This window comes from Ochotona princeps, chromosome 2 (assembly GCF_030435755.1).
Source record: "Ochotona princeps isolate mOchPri1 chromosome 2, mOchPri1.hap1, whole genome shotgun sequence".
NCBI lineage: Eukaryota > Metazoa > Chordata > Mammalia > Lagomorpha > Ochotonidae > Ochotona > Ochotona princeps.
This window is the reverse complement of record NC_080833.1, coordinates 48,117,143-48,136,885: the sequence shown is the minus strand read 5'-3', so window position 1 is coordinate 48,136,885 and position 19,743 is coordinate 48,117,143. Positions and strand designations below refer to the sequence as shown.

Genomic DNA, 19,743 nt, shown 5'->3' with positions numbered 1-19,743 from the left:
TTGTTGAAAATTATTGAGACTATCAAGTAATAGTAGAGCATTAACCCAAGTTCAGAATCTACCAGAACATGACCTGAACATGTTATGACAGCATGGTCACACATAAAACCTTAGCGTTTGTTATTCCATGAATCTGCACATTTGCTTTAGTGCAAAAATGTGAAAAGGTAATCTCAGTACTCAAAAGTAAGGCAGGTCAATTGATGAACCACTATGGTTCATCCTTGTGTGTAGCCAATACTTTTACAATTCTTATTTCCTCCTTCCCTAAGAGGAACTTTGCTACCCTAATGGATACATTTATTTGAAACATCTTATCATTCACGTCTAAAAATTTAAAATTTTAGGGCTTTAGGGCTCTGGAGAGTTTTCTTGGCTTTTACCACTGGGTTTGGGGACTATGAATATAAAGTCTAAGTGCATTAGGTGGTCCTGGGTGTCAGATTCACAGATATCTTACAGACATCAGTGGAGGGAGGGCTCTGAATAAATCTGTCTCGATAGTAATGATGGATTACATTACTTCATAGCAATGGTAACCTTTGCAGGCAGAAGTCCGGGCAGGTTGAAGTATTAAAAATGAGAACATCAGAAGGTCTATTCCATTAGCTCTAATCGAATGAAAAGGCAAAAGGGAACTACAATCTGTAGCATGTTCAAAAAGAGCAGAAAATAAACCAGTTCCCATTTAAAGAAGAAACATTAAATATGTGCCATTGATTCCTTTTTCTTCACCAAAGGAGTTTGTTGGCTTATACTTACAGGTGTTCCTGCCCCAGTTAACTGAATTTTAAAATGAATAAGAAACTCATTCACTGAGAAAAAAAAATTTAAAAAGAAAAAAAATCACCCTTACTGTATTTCCATTTCTTCTACATTTCCTTATGTCTTTACTTCAAGCAGGGATTTAAAACTGAAAAATCCAAAGAACTCATTTTTAATAGAATTCAGAGAGCAACTAAAAAGTGTTATTCAACATTTAAGCTGTATGTGTGTATATGTGAAATGAGTTATAACTAGCATTATATCCCTGCAGAAAGTATGATAAATACAGGCTCAGCGTATTAGCTTTAGAGGTTTCTTCTTGAGGCAGTGTTCACTGAACATTGAGCCCATGATCAATGCTATTCTAGATGTATTGATTTCATCCTTTCATCTGTGAAGTGAATACATTGCTGGCCCCTTGTAATTTTATTTTCTGTCAAAAAAAAAAAAACAGACTAAGGGAGTTTGTGTAGTAGCAATTACTACCATTCATTGAACATTTTTGATGAACTGATTGTTTTTACATTTTAATCTTATAATAATTCTATGAGGCACATGTTACTGCTTTCCCTTTGAACCAATGGCAAATTAAATGAACAAAAATATAAGTTGTCCAAGGATGTCCAAGTTGTACAATTGCATGAAAGCTGGGATTGAGTGACTCACTGCATTTGACATCTTGGGTTAATGGTGAAAATTTCTAACAAGTGGAGTTTGTCATTCAACAAAGTCTCCAACAGCATTCGCTGTCCAGCTGACGTCACTTAGAGTGAAGTTCACAGTACTGACATCCCTTCCTTTCCATTAGCATACGTTTCCAGGAGGGGTTGTATTTCACCAAATAGAAGGTACATAAAAATACCTTACGATTTTCTCTACCCAGAAATTTTTCCCAGGTCATCCAAAGTTGTGTCTCAGAAAATGTGTTTCTGTGTTTCCTGTGAAAGTTTTTCATAAGAGAGCATGATCTTCTGCCTCACTGGCATTCCAAAGAGTCAGCTAGCAGTTGGACAGTCTTTGGGGTGGAGATCAAAGGAACTGATAACCAGAAACTATGGAGGCCAGTAGACAGGATTATTCCCTTTCATACACATCTAATCTTCCAAGGCTCCACATCAAACCCACTTCTGCCAGAACCCTCCCTGAATGGACCTTTGATCTCTTTAGTAACCATAGTGAGCACTATGCAACAATCAGAGGGTTTCTGGTGGGAAGAAGACAATGCAATATTTAATATAAAAATCTGTCACCTGATCCCTTATGCAAGTTTTTATTTATAAGCTGTGCAGTGTGAAAGGTTTTTGAAGTGAAATAGAGAGAGTGTCTTCTCATGAGGTAGTGTCTCCTCGTGATTCTGAGAGAGACCAACAGGTGAAGGCACAACTGTGTGTGTTAAGGTCTACGTGATGTTTTTCACGTAACAGAGTAATCTGGAGGAGGGAGCAGCCAACTCCTGTGGGGGTGTTCAGAAAAACTTCACACAGGAAGTGATTTCTGAGTGTGGTTCTGAGAGAGGAAGAGGAATTTCCTGAGAGGAAAAAAGAACAGGCATTCCAAACAGAGAATGGGAAAGCATAGACAGTTGTGATGCTGTGGAGAAAAGCCAGACTTTCAGGATGACTGGATTGGGATGAAATTGTGCTGAGCGACAGCTCTGGGTATGATGTTGGAAAGGGCCTCATGTGTGAGTCCTGAAGTCTTTATCTTCTTGGCATTACAGCAATATTTTCTTAATTATTTGAATGCCTTCCTGCATGTTCCCTTATATTTTACAATAATTAATGGGAAAAAGATGCTGGAAAGTTCTGGCTGTAGACATGAGAAGCAAATTGCTACAAGTAATTTTTTTTCATTAAAAAATGCAGCATGCCCAACTCAGTGACTGATTTTACTTAAAGATGTGTGGGACTGCACATACAAGGTGAAGATGATGAAGTGAGTTGCAGAAAATGCTTCACTTTTTTTCCTACATTTCTGGGAGGATAAAAGCCCTGTAAATGAAAATGAAGTATGTGTAGAATTTCTGTTCTGTGTTGGTGCTGCAGAAAATTGAATTACTTATATTCTGTAGTACCTTTTGTCTCCTTTTTTTATCCTTTGTTGTATAAATAATAAAGATTGTATTAATTGAACCTGCAAGCATTAAAACTGCAACATTGACACTTGTTTCACTACCTGTGCATTTCTTTTTTTTTTTCCTGATTGTAAACCAATTTCCTAACTGCTTTAACTCCTGTAGTATTTATTCTCCTCTTGTACTGTACTATTTATATAAGCTCATAAACAAATCATACACACATACAGACATTGTATGTATGTGAGGGATCTCCAGAGAGTTCCAGAACAACACATTTTATCAAAAATATGCATGGATTTCATTTTTTGCACCAAAATAAACCTCTCTTAATTCTATGTTTCTGTAAATTTTTAATAGTACCTCTGTGGATATGTGTGCATACATGCAAATTCCTGTATTTATGATATCATGAAGATGAAGTCACTCTGGTGCAGAGAGGTGTCATTGTTCCCTTCGCTGCTGATTCTGCTGTATTAAGTGAATATACCATGATGTTATTATCTATTCCGTTATCAGTGGGGACTTGGGCTTTTCCTTCACTACCTACTGTATAAAGAAATCTATGTTTTCATATTTCCAATTCTATCAACGCCTTGAAATGCATATCCCGCTATTTAAAGAGGAGTTGCATCTGTCTGCCAGCATATGTCCAAGTCTGGGTCTCCATTCAGTGTGTTGCAAATATAAAATCTGCATTGGAACTCTCTCCCTGTTTGCAGGCTTACTTTGTTATCCATGTATTCAAGTCTCAGGAAATTTCCCCAGCCCATTTTTTTTCTGAGTCCTTTTTGTGAATCACTCCTGGGATGAAGACTGGGTTGCCTTAGTTACCCAAGTTAGTGGATGTCAAGACAACTTGCTCGCTCGCACCATTCCACGGCATACAGTCAGCAGCACTAAAACACTGGCCTCTAACAAGGAGGTGGAGCAGCATTGACAGGGCAATTTATTTGGATGGATTTTCTCCTTTTCCACCATCTGTGTCCTCACTAATCCTTGTGAACAAAACTGTGTTATTCCCAAAACTCTTTCTGAGTTAGGAAAGTGTTATTACCTCCATTTTTTGCAGATTAGGAAACCAGGTATCATGAACTGATTGACCTGATAAGTAATTGGTAGCTGGTAGAGAGGACTGCTAGTCCCAGGGAATGTTCTACTTTTTTTTCATACAAATATGCCTAACAAATTAAATATATTACTCTATAACAGAGACTTTGAGTCTCATAATATTCATAAGAGTCTTCTAAATAATCTTCTTTTCATTGAGTCCCGTTATTTCTAATGGAAAAATACCTAGTTGGCTCTCAAACCCATATAATATTTGAAACAACAGAATTTGGTGATAGTCATTATACCAGAAAGATAAGCAATAATATTATAAAGTTTAGTAGTACTAAGTCAGAACTGTCTTTTTGCACATGTATACATTTAGTTTTATTGTAACAAAGCAACCTGTACACTTTTTAATGTTTAAAACTGAGCATCTTTTCTTTTCCAGTGAAACAAAAAGAAAATTAAAAAATACAGAGGAACGAAATTACAATAGAGAATGTCAATTCCAAATAAGATCCTACAGTTTCTAATGATTCTCCCATTGAGTGGCAGGACTCAAGCCATCATTAGGAGACAAGCTTATTTTTTTTTAAAGTGTCATCTTAGACTGCAAGGATGTCACTTTAACATCACAATTAAACATGTCAAAGGAGAAGCCATGCTGTCAGAAGGCCCATGGAACCCACCTAAACATCTCAAGGCCACCCTTGGCTGATCTAGAACCCCATTTTTTTAAGGTTTTCTTTTCTTTTTTTTTTTTAAACAAGAGAAAGAAGATACATGTTGGTAAATGTTAACTGTTTGTATTCACATAGAGACTCAGTGTAATCTCTGAGTCCAATATACAGAAAAAGGAAGGAAAAGCTAGAACTCTATGCACAACTACACAGGGGACTAGCAGCCGCCAGCTCCCAGCCAAAACAGGGGACCAGGAGGTTTGGTTTCCCCACAGAGCATAGTGGTGTTGATTCAAAACAGTTTGTGGAGACAAGCAGAGGTGAAAGTGAAATTTGAAACAGAAAGGAGTAAGAGAGTTTTTCCCATTGTATTATGGGTAAGCTATTTACCCACAATAAGGTGATAACCATGGAGTAAAAAAGAGACCTCAAAAACAGGGAGACTGAGCAAGCACAAGAGGGGGAAAAAAATAAGACAGCAACTTGCTCCCAGGGACTGGAGAAAATTAAAAAAAAAAAAAAAAAAAAGGTTGGAGTCTGTCAGTGTTTTCTATTAGTCATCTTCCTCATTCTCCTCTCCTTCACCTTCATCCTCATCCCCCTCCTCATCAATGTCTTCCAATTCATCATCATCATCTTCTTCTTCTTTCCCTTTCTCATCATCCATGTCTGGAACCAAGGAGTACTGCAGCGGGTCTAGCCGGATGTCGTCCTTGATGACGTCGCCCAGCTCATCCGCGCTGGCGTCCGGGTGAGCGGTCAGTGAACCAGGCCAAGAAGCTGCTCATGCTGTTGCCTCCTGCTGGCTTTGTTCTGTTTGACTTGACCACTTCGGCGGGTCCTTTCCTGATTTCCATTTGATCTCAGTGGCCTTTGAGGAAGGATCTCCACTCTCGTTCAAATGGAATTCTTTAGAGAGAAATTTGTTTTTAAAGTAAGGGTTTTTGTCAAAATAAAAATCTATTCTGTAACCTGATTTAATATCTTCAAACTCTAGCACTTCGAATCTGGTGAGATAATGCACTGTCTCCTCATCCTCCTCTTGCAGTCCAGACACTTGCGGATGGTTGATGAATGTTGTTATCCAAAACTCTGGGATTTGGCGATCAATTTGACCTTTTCTGAAAAAATGGTTGGTGGAGTGTGTTATATTTCTGTTCTGCTTTCAAAATATTTCTGCTGGCTTATTCATTAGATCTATTTCATTCTGTACTTCATCGATATGTCCAATTGCTTCTTCTTGTTTTTTTCTCCTTTGGGCAGATCCTGAAAGGTTTCTGGATCCACTGGCTTGGGTCCTGGAGCCAGTCTTGGCTTCTTTGTTTGAGACTGGAGTGAAGTTGGATGTTTGGGGGAGCCATGGCTTCAAGGATCTTCACAGCACTGTCAACCGGGAAGAAAGCAGCTGAGAACTAGAACTATCTCTTAAACCCCACTATCTGTCACAGATACTGAAATTACACTAATCCTCCATTTGTTCCTGGGCTGTTTTCTGCCTTAAAAATAACTTTTTGGGAATATTAGGTCTAGTGTAGATCCTAACAAGAAAAATTACTGAAAACTTAGACAAATTATTGTGTATTCTTTCATTATCACAACAGAGTATATACTATCTAACTGACCTACCCAATTGTTTAACGAAAACATTACTGTAATGTAAGGCCTGTGTTTTGTGAAGAAACAAAAGAATATGAATTATTTTCTAGAACAGATGCAGATTTTTTTTTGCCTAGAAGAAGAACAACCCAAAATATTTAGGTATCATTGTCCCGTAAGCCATTAACCAATTTGTGCTTAAACCAGTAGTCTAATATCAATATTTTTTCTCCAGTGCCTTTTTATTTATTTATTTTTTATTAATTATTTTGCATTATGTGACAGTTTCATAGGCTCTGGGATTTCCCCCCGCCCCTCCCCATGCCTCTCCCCCACAGTGGACCCCCCCACCCTGTTGCAGCATTATAGTTCAAATTCAATCAAGATTCTTCCCTTGCAAACAGATGCCAAGCACATAGTCCAGCTGCTCATTGTCCAGATGGATTGAACAGCTTCTTGGGAAGACTATTTAGCTGCGATCAACCCCTAGTGGTTTTAATATTTCTCTAGTTATGAATCACTGCCAGTCTTGCCACTCCCAGCTCGATGAGGTCGTTGCAGAGTTCACTGGTTGACACTGTCTATCATAGAGTCTTCATTCGCCCAGTTTTCGCTGCCAACATATATCTGAGATGGTTGATTGACCCGTTCTGTCCTCTGTCTTTTCTTGGCTAGGGTTCTGAGTCCAGCTGGTCATCGCCACAATCAGCTTGTAGGTGCAATTCCTGGGCTGGTTTGTTTTTGGACTGGAGTTGCTCTGGAACCAGTGGGTGTTGCAGACTAGGTTGGTTCTGCCTAGCACGTACTCGGCACTTGTGTCAACCAGTGGGGGCTGCAGCCTAGTCGGGGCGACCCACAATAACCCCCACCAGGCCCGCCCCCTATCCTGGTTTGCCTGTGTGTATAGCAGACTAGTCCAGTCTGTCTGTCCCACATCCCATTTAGCTCTTGTATTTGTCCCTGGGTTTTAAAGCTTAATTCTAACTAACTAGCTCAGCCATCCAGCCCCCACAGATGTTGTTGAGTTCCTCTCTGTCTAGTCACCCCAGCCCCCTTCCAAGTTATCATGTCCTCCCGCGGGAGCAGTGACCCAAGAGGGGGGAACCCATTGTTTCCCTCCTTGGTCGCTCACTGTCCCGGTTTATGCACTTTTCGGGTGGTTCCGCGATTTGACTTAACAGAATTAGTCCCCTCCAGTGCCTTTTAGCACTGCTGCATCACAAAGTTTTTTTTTCAAATGATCTATATTTACCTGCTGGTCCCTTTACTGATGAGATAGATCAAGATGGGCGTGTGCTCACTGTTTATTCATATATGTTTCTTTAAAATTATACTTTGGTGGGATTTTTAACCTTTTTAATGCTTAAATGAGAGTATTTAGCAATTTAGTTGTATAACAAATCATCCTAAAATCAGTGGTGTAAAACAACAGATACCTAGCTTGTTTACAATGTTATGGCTCAAGCTTTGAGAAGGGTTACTCTGAAATTCTTGCTTCGCGTTTCTCCTTTGGTTACAGATATCTGCTGAGGCTACAGTCCTATGAAGGCTTAACTGGGCTCAGTATCCAAGTTGGTTCATTCACAAGGCAATTGTTGCTGCTGGCTGCCCAAAGGGAGCTCAATAGTGTCTACTCCAGAAACAACTATGTGTAGCTTCCATGACATGCTCAAGTAAGAAGAAAAACTCCTGGGATAGTGGCTGACTTCTTGTAGGTTATTCAACCCAAGAATATCAGAAAGAACTGTTTGATCTTTACTGATCTAGCTTAGGAAGTCACATGTATCACTGCTGTGGTCTCGTCAATTAAAACAGTCAAGGGGAGTAATCATATATCTTTGCAGACTTCATCAAAGAAGTTTTAGGCTATGTTTTAAAAAATATTTCAGGGGAAACCACTTGAAACCTCAAAATGAGATGAAACTCACATCTAAGCTACATTATTTGTAAACAATGGTCGGGGGAAGAAATGCCAAAGAGGAAGGACATCAGGTTTGAGAGGAGAGGAAGGTGATGTTGTGTAGCTTCATGTTTGAGGAGGGTCTTCTTTCAGGATCACAGAAAAGAAGGGAAGGGAAAAAGGAAAAAAAAATTAAGGCATCACAGTTAACTGTGATTTGCCTTGTTAGCTCTGTAAATATTTAATTCCATTAATTTAAAAAAGTACCATAAAAAAACCAAGATCGCAATAAATTTGGTTGATAAATATAATTGTATTTCATTTGCAATTCTAGAATTGGGTTACAAATTATTCTATAAAATTGAGTTTTCCAATGTGCTGAGAGTGTTCGTTTTACAGAAGGAAAAGGACTGAGTAAACAAAGTGAAAAGAATATATTCTTTTTTTTCCTCTACATTTTTATTTTGTTGATAATCTTTAGATAGTTGGCTAGGGCTCAAAGGGCTAAAGAGGAACGTGGATAAGACTATTGTTACCACATTCTTTTTTTTTTTTTTCTGTTTGTATCTGGGGGAAAGGCAGAGATAAGGGGAAAAGCCACATCCAGCCTCCCATCCATCCCAGGGTCCCTGTTGCAGGGCCTGCTCCGACGGCTCTGCTCCAGTGGTTTATATTTCAACAGTTCTGAATTGCTGCTGATCTCACCACAATTGGCACAATGAAATCTCTCCAGAATCCGCTGGCTAAAATAGTCCATTTTAGAGTCTCCATTTGCCTAGATTTTCACTGCCAACACTTGGCTGGGCTAGTTGATCTGTCCTCCATCCTCTGTTCTGGTACCAGGTATCCTCTGCAGGTTCTAATGTACAATTGTATCCTCCATGTGCAATTGGCCATACTGTCCACTGTTTCATCTAAGCCACTGTAGAGGCCCAGCTCTGACACAAGCATTCCATGGTCAGACCATGGAACCTGCAATTTTCTGAGTTCCATGTAGTTCTGAGTCCAGTGGTTCAGTTGGGAGATCTCCAAAGAAACCTCATCAGAGGCGATCCCAGACCTGATTCTTGTGTGTGTTTGCCAATACAGTGTCTGACACAGTCTGTCGCCCAAATCAGCTTACATACACACTTGGTGATTGTGATTGTTGGGTCAGTTCTCTCTCCAGGCCTGTCCTCTACATAAACAAATGGGTATTGCAGCCCAGCCCGGTCCTACACACCATGCTTGGCCACATAAACCAGTGGGAGGTGCAGCCTAGTTGGGATGACTCCCAGTAGCTCCCACTAGACCCACCTCTGCTCTGGTCCCCATGTTTGCCAATATGTACAGCATACGGGTCCAGTCTGTCCCACATCCCATTCAGCTCCTGTACATGTCAATGGGCATTGAAACCTAGTTCAACCCAACTAGCCCCACTATCAAGTCCACACGCCTGTCGGCGGGTGCCACTCTCTGTCTAGCCATGCCTGCCCCAGTCCTGATTCTCATGCTTACCTAAGTCAGAGTGGCAACCCAAGAGGGAGGTGCCCACTATTTTCCTACTGGGCCCACTCTCACTCCCAGATTTTGTACTCTCCAGGTGGTTCTGCAGCTTAACTTGACAGAATGGATTCTTTTGATTACATTCCATTGAAGTGTAAAATAGAGGGCATATTTACATTTACTGAAGTAAGACCCCTTTTGGGACCAGTCAACAAACGAATCTACATGTAAATACCAGCATCCTGTAGGATTGCGGGGTTCATGTCCCAGCAACTCTACTTCTGATTCAGCTCCCTGTTATGGCCTGAAAAATCAGCAAAGAATGACTCAAGTCTTTAGGACTGTGCACCAATGTTGGAGTCCCAGAAAACCTCCTGTTTTGGATCAACTCAGGTCAGGCTATTATTGCCATTTAAGATCTTTCTGTCTACCCTTTAAAAACGTCTCAACTATAGACAATTTCCCTAGTGGCCTTTTAACTAGGCAAGCATAACACTGCTGGAAGAAAAACAGCCAATAGCATGTGGGGATTCTGAGCCTGGTTAATGACAAATTTGTGTTAACTACATCAGTATGCCAGCATAGTCACCTTTCTCTTTTTTCTTTCTTCCTTCATTCCTTCCTTGTTCTTTCTTTTTTTCTCTTTCTTTCTTTCTTTCTTTCTTTCTTTCTTTCTTTCTTTCCTTCCTTCCTTCCTTCCTTCCTTCTTCACACCCACCAGTATGGGAGACCTGGACTGGACTAAACAGCATTGTCTGCAACCTGTTGGCACATACAAAAGTTTGGCCTTGGGAGAATGCATGGTGGGCTAGGGCACAGTCTCCACCCATGCGTGTCAGAGCAGGGGGTGGACCAGGTCATGCTGGGCCACAGGACCCACCAGAACATAAACAAATTAGATTTGGGAGCAGATTCTGTAGGAGATTTGGGGGCTTGCCTCTGTGGGACTGCAGAGCTGGCTGGTTTGAGTGGAGAACTAGGGATGATAACAGGTTGAATTAGGGTAGAATGCAGAACTCACCTGATACTTGCAGGAGCCATGGTTGGAAGGAGGCTTGATTGGTCCAGACTGTAGCACCCACTGGCACATGCAAAGGCCAGGACTGAGGGCAGATCATGCCAAGGAGGGTTGCAGCACTGCTGGCATGCGTGAGAGCAGGTCTGGTAGGGAACTGGGAAATTAGCCTGCTAGGCTGCAGCCACTGCTGGGGAACACACTAGCTGGAAATGTGGGCAGGCTATAACACTCCTTGGCCTGTAGCATGAATTTGGGCTAGTTTTGGGGGCAGATCAGATTGGCTAGGCTCTGGCACCCACTAGTGCTCATGAGAGCTGGAATGTGTTTGGGACAGGCCATGCTAGGCCATAGTACCTGCTGGTTCACATGAGAGCTGGGTCCGGGTAAGGGCCAGGCTGGGCTTGCTGGGTGTGGGCCAGTTGGACCAAACCCCTCAGTACTTGGTGGTGAGTGCCAGGACTGAGGCTGACCATGTCAGGCTGGGCAATAGCACCCAATAGCACATGCGAGATCTGGGACTGGGAGCTGGCCTGATTAGGGGACTCCCCTGTTAGGCTGCAGCTCCTATTGCTGAGCTCAGGAGTTGGGCTGGGCACAGGCCAGACCAGATTGGGTTGCTGCACCTGCTGGCATACATGTGAGCCAGGTTTCAGGGTGGGCTGGACTGGGCCAATCCATAGTACATACTGGCATGAGTGAGAGTTACAATGGGGTACAGGCCAAAACACCAATCAGTTCACATGGATGTTGGGGATCAGCCGGGATTGGCTAGGCTGCTGTACCTACCAGCATGAGTTGGAATTAAAGGCAGGCAGGCCTGAGCCAGGCTGCAGTACCTGTTGGCAAATGCCAAGATTAGAGGCAGACCATCTCAGATTAGACTGCAGTACCCGCTGGTGCATGCAGGACCCAGGACTGGGAGCAAGCCTGGTAGGATAATTTCAGGGACACTCTTTCTTGCTACTGCTCTTGCTGATGAGCATGAAAGCTGGAACTCAGGGTTGGCTGGTTTTTGGGGTGGCCAGGCTCACTAGACTTCTATACCCACTCTCATGCACAAGAGTCAGAATGGGTGCAGGCCATCCGAGCTTTATCATAGCACCCACTGGCAAGTGCTGGGAATGGGTGCAAGTTATGTCAGTCTGGACCAAAGCACCCCCTTGTGGGTGCAAGATCTGGGGCTGGGAGTGGGCTCACTAGGAAAACTGTGGGCCTCCCTCTGCTTGGCTGCAACTCCTGTTGGTCATCATGAAAACCAAGGTTGGGAGCATGCCAGGCTGGTCAGGGCAGCAACACCAAACAGCATACATGTGGGCCAGGTCTGGCGGCTAAGCTGAAGCACCCATGAGTGTACACAAGAGCTATATGTATGTGGGATGGACTGGGCTAGGCCACAGCACATGCCATCAATTCAAAAGCTGGGATTGAAGGCAGGCCTAGTAGAGGTTATTTAGGGTTGATCCTCCTATGCTGTGATACTCACTGGTATGTGCGTGGAGACTGGGCCTGTGGTAGGCTGGGTTGGACTAGATTGTAGCACCTTGTCAGTTCACATGAGAGAGGGCTGGAGTAGAACTGACCAGTAAGCTGCGACCACCAGTTATGTGTGTTGGCTTATTCAGTTGATGGATCAAACCTGACCCTGAATTTGCTGGCACACACAAGATTTAGGTCTGAGATCACCCAAGGTGAGAATTCTTGGAGGAATCCTCAGTTAGACCCCTGGGTTGAAACCTCAGCCACAGAGAAAATCAAAACACATATGGTCTGACCTTGGAGTGCATGAATCAAGACTGGGCCTCTTTCGTACCTGATGCTTGTGTAGTGGACAGCATTCTCAGATGCACACAGGGGACATGACAGCCAGATCATACAGGCCAGTAGAGAATGTTGAGTGTCTGGTTAGAGGATGGAAAGCAGAACAGGTTGGACCACTCTCCTGGCCAATCTTTGCAACATGCTTCTGGGTCTGTGGAAGTGCTAAGGTGGACTTGGTCAGGCAGTAAACCTTAGAAAGATTTTCTCAAACCTGGAGCAACAAAACCAACAACTTCTCAAACTATCCCAATTAGTCCAACTATAAAAACCACTCAAGTAACATCTTTGGAACACTTTTCTTCACTTTGGGGTCTTTAAGGCAGAACCAAATAACTGTTTCCCATGGCAAGGTGCCAGTATAGTTTGATAACTAGGAGTGCCTCCTCCCCTTCCTTCCCTGCAGACATAGGAGAAAAAAATTTAAGCATTCATCCCACCCTCCTTCCTCCACACCTAGTCTTCCCATCCGTATATACAATTCCCCATCACCTGTATAAATAATATTAAAAATTTTAAAAATGAGAGTCAATATTGGATCATTTTTGATAAATAGGGACTTTGGGACTCTTCTGAGGTTTTTACATTTGTTTGTTTTGTTTTTTGAAAACTGGCTAGATGTATCTTCTGTGTCCTTTTGGGCTCCTTAGAGATGATCTCTGCAGATACAGCTGCAACTTGAATTTGCTTTGATGCCAGAGAAACTCCTTCTGAGCAAAAGTTTATGGGTGCAAACTGTCCTGTAAACAACATCATTTAAGATATCACTGGCAAGCAGGATGCACTTCAAAAGCCCAACTGATGTTAATAAAGCCAAACGACGGGGAGTTTTCAGAACATAAATCTTAACTACTGCTTGTCAGATATTCTGATGCAGGCAATCGTGGCTCCCAAGAATTCCTAAACCAGGTTCATAGACTCACATTTTGAATGCCTCATTGTAAAATGTCTTGAGTCCCATGAACTTTCATTAGGTTTAAGGATATTTTGGTGATCCTTTGTATTCTTATTTTTATACTCTGAAGATGAATTTGGATTTTATGAATTCAGTTTATCTAAATTTTGTGTTCTGCACATGTGATGTTTGATTGTAATATTGACTTAAGGAAGCTTAACAGTGTATGTCTCTTTGTACATTGTAGTGCACACCTTGTGGATTTTTAATACTAAAAATGTAGACTAAAGACTGCTTTGAATATTTGCATGCAGTGATGAAGTTACATCACGCCTCAAAAAAAAAAAAAAAAGGAATCCAAAAATTTTGTCTTGATTACATTGAACCTGAGTGACTCTATTCTGGTTTGATCTGGTCTGCTTAGCCTAGTGCAGGATACCAGTTCAAAACAATGACCTCCTATCAAGTTTCTTCAGCATTACTGACAGCTTTGAAATTGCTCACTCTCTGATCCTTCATCCTCACATCCAGTAACTCCCCAGAGTTGTGACATTGTAGCAGATCAGATTAAGCTGCCACCACAGTGTTGGCATCCCATATAGTCTCCAGTAAGAACAGGCTGTTCTACTTCCATTCCAGTTTCTGCTGATGTACCTGGGAAAGCAGAAAACAATGGCACAAGTGCTTGGGATCCTGCATCAATGTGCAAAAAGTAGAAGCTTTGAGCTTGTGGATTCATCCTGGCATATCCCAATCATTGTGGTCCTTTAGAAAGTGAACTGGAGTCCAGCATGGACTGCCACCTGGGGAGTGAATCAACAGTGGATGGAAGATCTCTCTGTCTCTCTCTGTCTCTCTATAAATCTGACCTTCCAATAAAAAATAATTTTCTTTTAAAAAAAAGAAAATGAACTGGTGGACAAATGAATCTAAATCTCTTGCCCTGCTTGCAAACCACTTTACTCTTCCTAGAATGCAATAGATCCTTTTTGTTTTAAAGATTTATTTATTTTTATTGCAAAATCATATATATATATATATATATATATATATATATACACACACACACACAGAGAGAGAGAGAGAGAGAGAGAGAGAGAGAGAGAGAGAGAGAGAGAGGAGAGACAGAGAGGAAGAGCTTCTGCCCAATGATTCACTCCCCAAGTGACTGCAATGGTCGGAGGTGCGCCAATCCAAAGCCAGGAGCCAGGAGTCAGGAGCTTTTCCAGGTCTCCCATGCGGATGCAGGGTCCCAAGGCTTTGCGCCATCCTTGACTGTTTTCCTAGGCCACAAGCAGGGAACTGGATGGGAAGTGCGGCCACTGGGATTAGAATCAGCACCCATATGGGATCCTGGCATGTTCAAGGAAAGGACTTTAGCCACTAGGCCACTGTGCTGGGCCCGCAATAGATCTTTATGCTACTCTCTTGGTATATGTGAGTATGTGTGTGTGTGTGTGTGTGTGTGTGTGTGTGTGTGCATGCGTGTGTGGTGTTACCTTTCATGAATTACAAACCATGTTTTTGGCTGAAGGGTGCATTTTACATCTTCAGAGTGACCACAAGTACCAAGTCTATTCTATGTGATAATTTATGGTTTCTGAATTCCAAAATTAAGATAGTTGGCATTTATTGCCTTATATATTTTAGGCTCTGTTCACTTTTTATCTCATTTCCTATCTAGGTTTCACAAGAGTCCTAAAAGATGGGTGCTATTACTATCCCCATTTTACAGACAAGAAATTGGGCAGAGTTGATCAGCATGTGCAATGCAGGGATTTTCCAAAATAATCCTCCAGACTTGAAACTTGATTGATCGACTGGTAGAACCCATTGATTGAAGCATGCTTGACACCAATATGGGAGACCTGAAATAATTCTTGGCTCCTGGTTTCAACCAGGCCTAGCCTTGGTTATTGCAGGCATTTGAAGAATGGAACAGTGTATGCAAGATCTTTCTCTGTGTATCTCTGTCTCTTCCTCTGCTTAAAAAGATTTTTTTTAAGTTTATTGGGTATTACCTAGATGCCAGATTCTAGGTTAATGGTACCAACACATCTCACATAAAGGAATGAGACTTGGAGAGTCACCAACCGTGCTGATGCTCTTAGAAGCTAGGATTCAGATGCCAGGAGAAAGGGAGAAAAGCAAAGGTTCTGAAGTCTCCTAAAGCCAATACAAGAGAGTAGAAACTTGAGAACCAGAAAGAACAGTATGCTAAATGCCGTTGAATTAATTTAAATTTTAAAAATAATCTGCCATTTTGAAATTCCTTTAATAAGCTGCCACTTAAAAATTGTCTACCATAACACCTGGAAGCAAGTGGAGTCACCTCTGATCTGAGAAGAGTTTGTCCACTTGAGGCAGTGTACTGATCCCTGCAGAAGTAATTTCACAAGCAAATCTTTCTTGGCTTAGACTGTCTGCTTCTCTTAGTGTGCAATGTGGATCACTTGATTGGAAAGAGGCATAAATGCATAGGAAAGGAATAGTCTGTGAGTGTGAAGGCTTTGGTGACGGGATTTGCGTTTGAGTTGCAAACTAGATTACTCCATTTCCAACAAATACTCATGACTGAATAGACTGGCAATAAGGATTGTCGAACAGTTTCCGATAAGGTATTTATAGATTGAAGATTCAGGTTCAGTAACAACTGTAATATGATCACAAAAACATCATTTTAGTCAAGTGTGTGGCTTCAGATTATGCTTGAAGTGTGGGTATGTTACAAACACATTGGGGAGCCCTTGTATAGCACCCACTTGACCAAGAACGTTACTGGGTTAGTTGCATTTTCTTTCTTAAAAACATCCAGTGTAGAAGCAGGCATTTGACCTAGTGGTTAAAATGCCCAAACTCCACATTGGAGTACTTGAGTTCAACTACCAGCTCTAACTCCTGACTCCAGGTTCGAGCTAAAGCAGATCCTGAGTGGCATCAGTGATTACTCTATTTGTTGGGTTACTCTTACTAGTGTGGATGCCTTAGATTTAGTTCCCAGTTCTTGGTTTTGAACTGAGCAACCCCTAACTATTGTAGGCATTTGAAATGTGAACCAGAAGGTGGGGATCTCTCGCTGTATTTCCCTCTCTGTTTCCCAAATATTAAATTTTATATGTGAGTGTGTGCATGTGTGTGGGTCTGTTTAAACATTCTTTGAAGCTTTTAGGGAGTCTAAAACAGCAAGGATATCTCTGAAACAGGAGGAGAAGATGAGCAATAAATACAAAGGCTCTGGCTGTGAGGGTGACCCCATGCAGTGCTGTCAGCAACTAGAGTTACTGAAAATAGATCCACTCATCCACAGGACCAGACTCTCCTATTCTCCCTTGGAGAAGTGTTAGAAATAGTACTGGGCTTTTGGATTAAGGAAACAATTCAAAGGGAGGAAACAAAGAGAGAGGAATTGGATCCGGGCTAACCTTAATGTTAAATAATAAAAATGTGACCTTGACTACATCTGGAGTTGCCAAAGTAGGTATAGATTTAGGAAACAGACAAAAAAAGACATCCTTAAAATAATCTCAAAACATTGCTTGAATACTAGTTATGCATATTGTTTTACACATTTCCTGATGCATAGAAGATGCTGAATATAAATGATGATAACAGTTTTTTTATTAATATTAATACATTGTTGATTCTAGGGCTTCAAATACCAGCTTTAACTAAGGCTAACACAATCCCAGTGGAATAATTAGGTAACAGTGTCAACAGTCACCTGCTTTTTTAAATCTATTTCTTCAGTGAACTCTGGGCAGCTTGCAGAGAAGAGCTATTGTTTGAGATGAGGAAGGAAAGGTTGCTGCAAAAGGCATCATCGCAGCCCTGTGCTGAGTACTGACAAAATACTTTCTGCAGCTGGGATCTCCATGGAAGAGGAGAGGCTGGATCCTCAAACTAGCGTGGCTACTAACCCATTCTTCATTAGCAACAAGAGTTTGCTTTGCTTATTTTTACACCTCCTGCACAACCCAACCCTAGACTACACTGCCAAGAGGAAAAAAAAAAAGAAAGAAAAACAATGAAACAATTGTTTCTGAGTAGGGGAAATACAAACCTCCGGATTTGAGGTGTCGGCATGTTTTCCTCTTCCTTCTTTTATTCCTGTGACTCCTCCGTTTCCTTCTTTTCCTTCTTCTTATTTTATTTGGTTTGTTTACTTCATAGGCAAAGAGAGAGTCAGACACACACACACACACACACACACTTGTTTTCTGTCATTAGTTCACTCCACAGGCAGGTATGCACCAGACCAAAGCCTGGAACTAGAAACTCAATCCAGATGTCCCATGTGTGAGCAGGAACCCAATCACCTGAGCCATCACTTGCAAGTTCCCAGGATGTGCATTGGCATGAATGCTAGAATTCTGAGTGGGGTTGGGAATTGAATCAGAGTATTCCAATATGAACTGTGGGAGTTTAAACCACTAGATCAAATACCTGCCCTTTGTCTTCTCCTTCTTTACCTCTCGCTGTCCTAAACTGAAATCCCACATTTCCAATATGTGACCTTTGGAGCATTGCCCAGTCCCACAGCTGCCCCTCACACAATGCTGTTGTAGTTTGGTAGTTTGGGAAAAGTCAAGATACCAAATATCTTTCCTAGAAATTCAGTGTGACTCCTATGTGCCACACAATTGTTCAACCCAGAGCTTCCTAATGTTCCTTGCTCGAAACTGCAAGCACATTTAGTTATCTTTTCTTAATGTTTATTAATATCCTTCAGCATAAGGATGCCAAGGATACGGGCATCTCAAGAAGAGGAAAGAACTGTAAAGGTATCAGTGTACACAAGAGTCTTGTTTGAGAGAGTATTAAGGGTAGTGCTGGTGGAAATACATCAAAGAAATATGTTATGACTGGGTACGCAGAGAAGAGGAGCTTGTAGAGAAGTATGAGAAATGTCAATAATCTGTTCCTGAAGGCATCTGAACACACCAGACTGAAAAAAGTAGTAGGAAGGGTGAAAGCCAGTCACACTGCCCCAGGACACTGGTAAGCCTCGGGTCCTTCTGCTAGGTAGAGAGAGTGCCCTGGAAGTGGCAGATGAGTCTCAGGTACAACAAAGTGGAAACCTGAGTTTTAAACTGGATAGTTGAATTTTGTTTTCAATGCTTCTTACCTTTTGACACATTATGGTACACATATGGATCAGGGTTCTCCAGAGAAAATCAATAGAAGAAAAACATGTTTACATATAAATAGTTGATAGTTTTTCAAAAGGCTCATAAAAATATATATATTGTTAAAAAACCCGCATGAATGTATAAACTGTTTATTCCATTTTCCACAAACTCTCTGAAAGACCCGTGTGTGTGTGCATGAGTGCACATTTCTTTATTTTTCTTTTTAAAAAGCTTTATTTTGGAAGTTAAAGTGATAGAGGGCAAGACAACGAGAGAGGAGAGAGAGAGATCTTCCATTCTTTGGTTCACCCCAACCCCGAACCCCCGCCAAAACAACGCAGCAACCAGTTCTTGGCTAGATCAAAAACAAAAGTACAAAATTCAGGTCTCCCACATGGGCAGCAAGTACCTGGGTCATCATCTGTTACTTTCCCAGCTGTATTAATAGCAGAGAAAACAAAGCACCTTGGATTTGAACCAATGCTAACATGGGGTGTCTGCATCAAAGGTGCAGCTTACCCTATTTGTGCCACAAAACCCAGTCACTGCATTGTGTATTTCTTGTCCACAAAATAGTATATGGGAAAAGAATATGCCTGGAGTAACATGACAGGATTTACAGAGGAAGATTTGATTTTACTTTCTGGGGAAGGGAAGGTGGGATTTTGTCAACAGCAAATTTTACTTTTTAATCTTGAAAAGAGAAAGCAAACCAAGGTATCAGCACTGTATAATGGAATTTGGCTGCCTCAAGCAGTAATTTAGTTTGCTGTGTCTTAATGCTGGCCCATGTGAGGAGACTGGTCATGGGATTGACTCACATTATTATAGAGCCTACAAGTTTCAAGTAGGTTGCCTAAATTTTAGCTGCCGAGGAAAGTCAATTGTGCCATCCAGTAAAACCATCCAGTACAAAGGTCTAGGGTGTCAGTGGTGAGGGGTGCCCCAACTGGTCTCACAATCAGCTGACGGAGAATCAGGAGCTCCAGTGTCAGACAGCAGAGGAAGTTGGATGACCCTGATAGTGAAAAGAGAGAGAAACTGTCATTCGTTTGCCTTTTCGTTCTATTCTGGCCCTCAGCAGATGGTACTGTGCCCATCCACACCGGTGAGGACAGAGACTTACTCATTATTGCTTCAAAAACAACTTTCTAGCAATTGCTCTCATCAATAGACAAAAAACCATGCATTAACAGCACTCTAAGTATCTTTTGAACTCATAAGATGAACCACCACGGTTCATATGTGTAAAATACTGCATTGTCATTTTTGTGGGGTGCACTGGAGTAAATGGAGGCATGTGGTCAAGGGACTGGGGAAATCAGCGTCTTAA

General features: G+C 41.6%; 1 pseudogene; it reads right to left on the bottom strand.

Moving 5' to 3' along the window:
- Window positions 1-5,125: 5,125 nt before the first annotated feature.
- The window catches only part of LOC131483241 (protein SET-like), a 63,654-nt pseudogene continuing 49,036 nt past the window's right edge, over window positions 5,126-19,743 (bottom strand).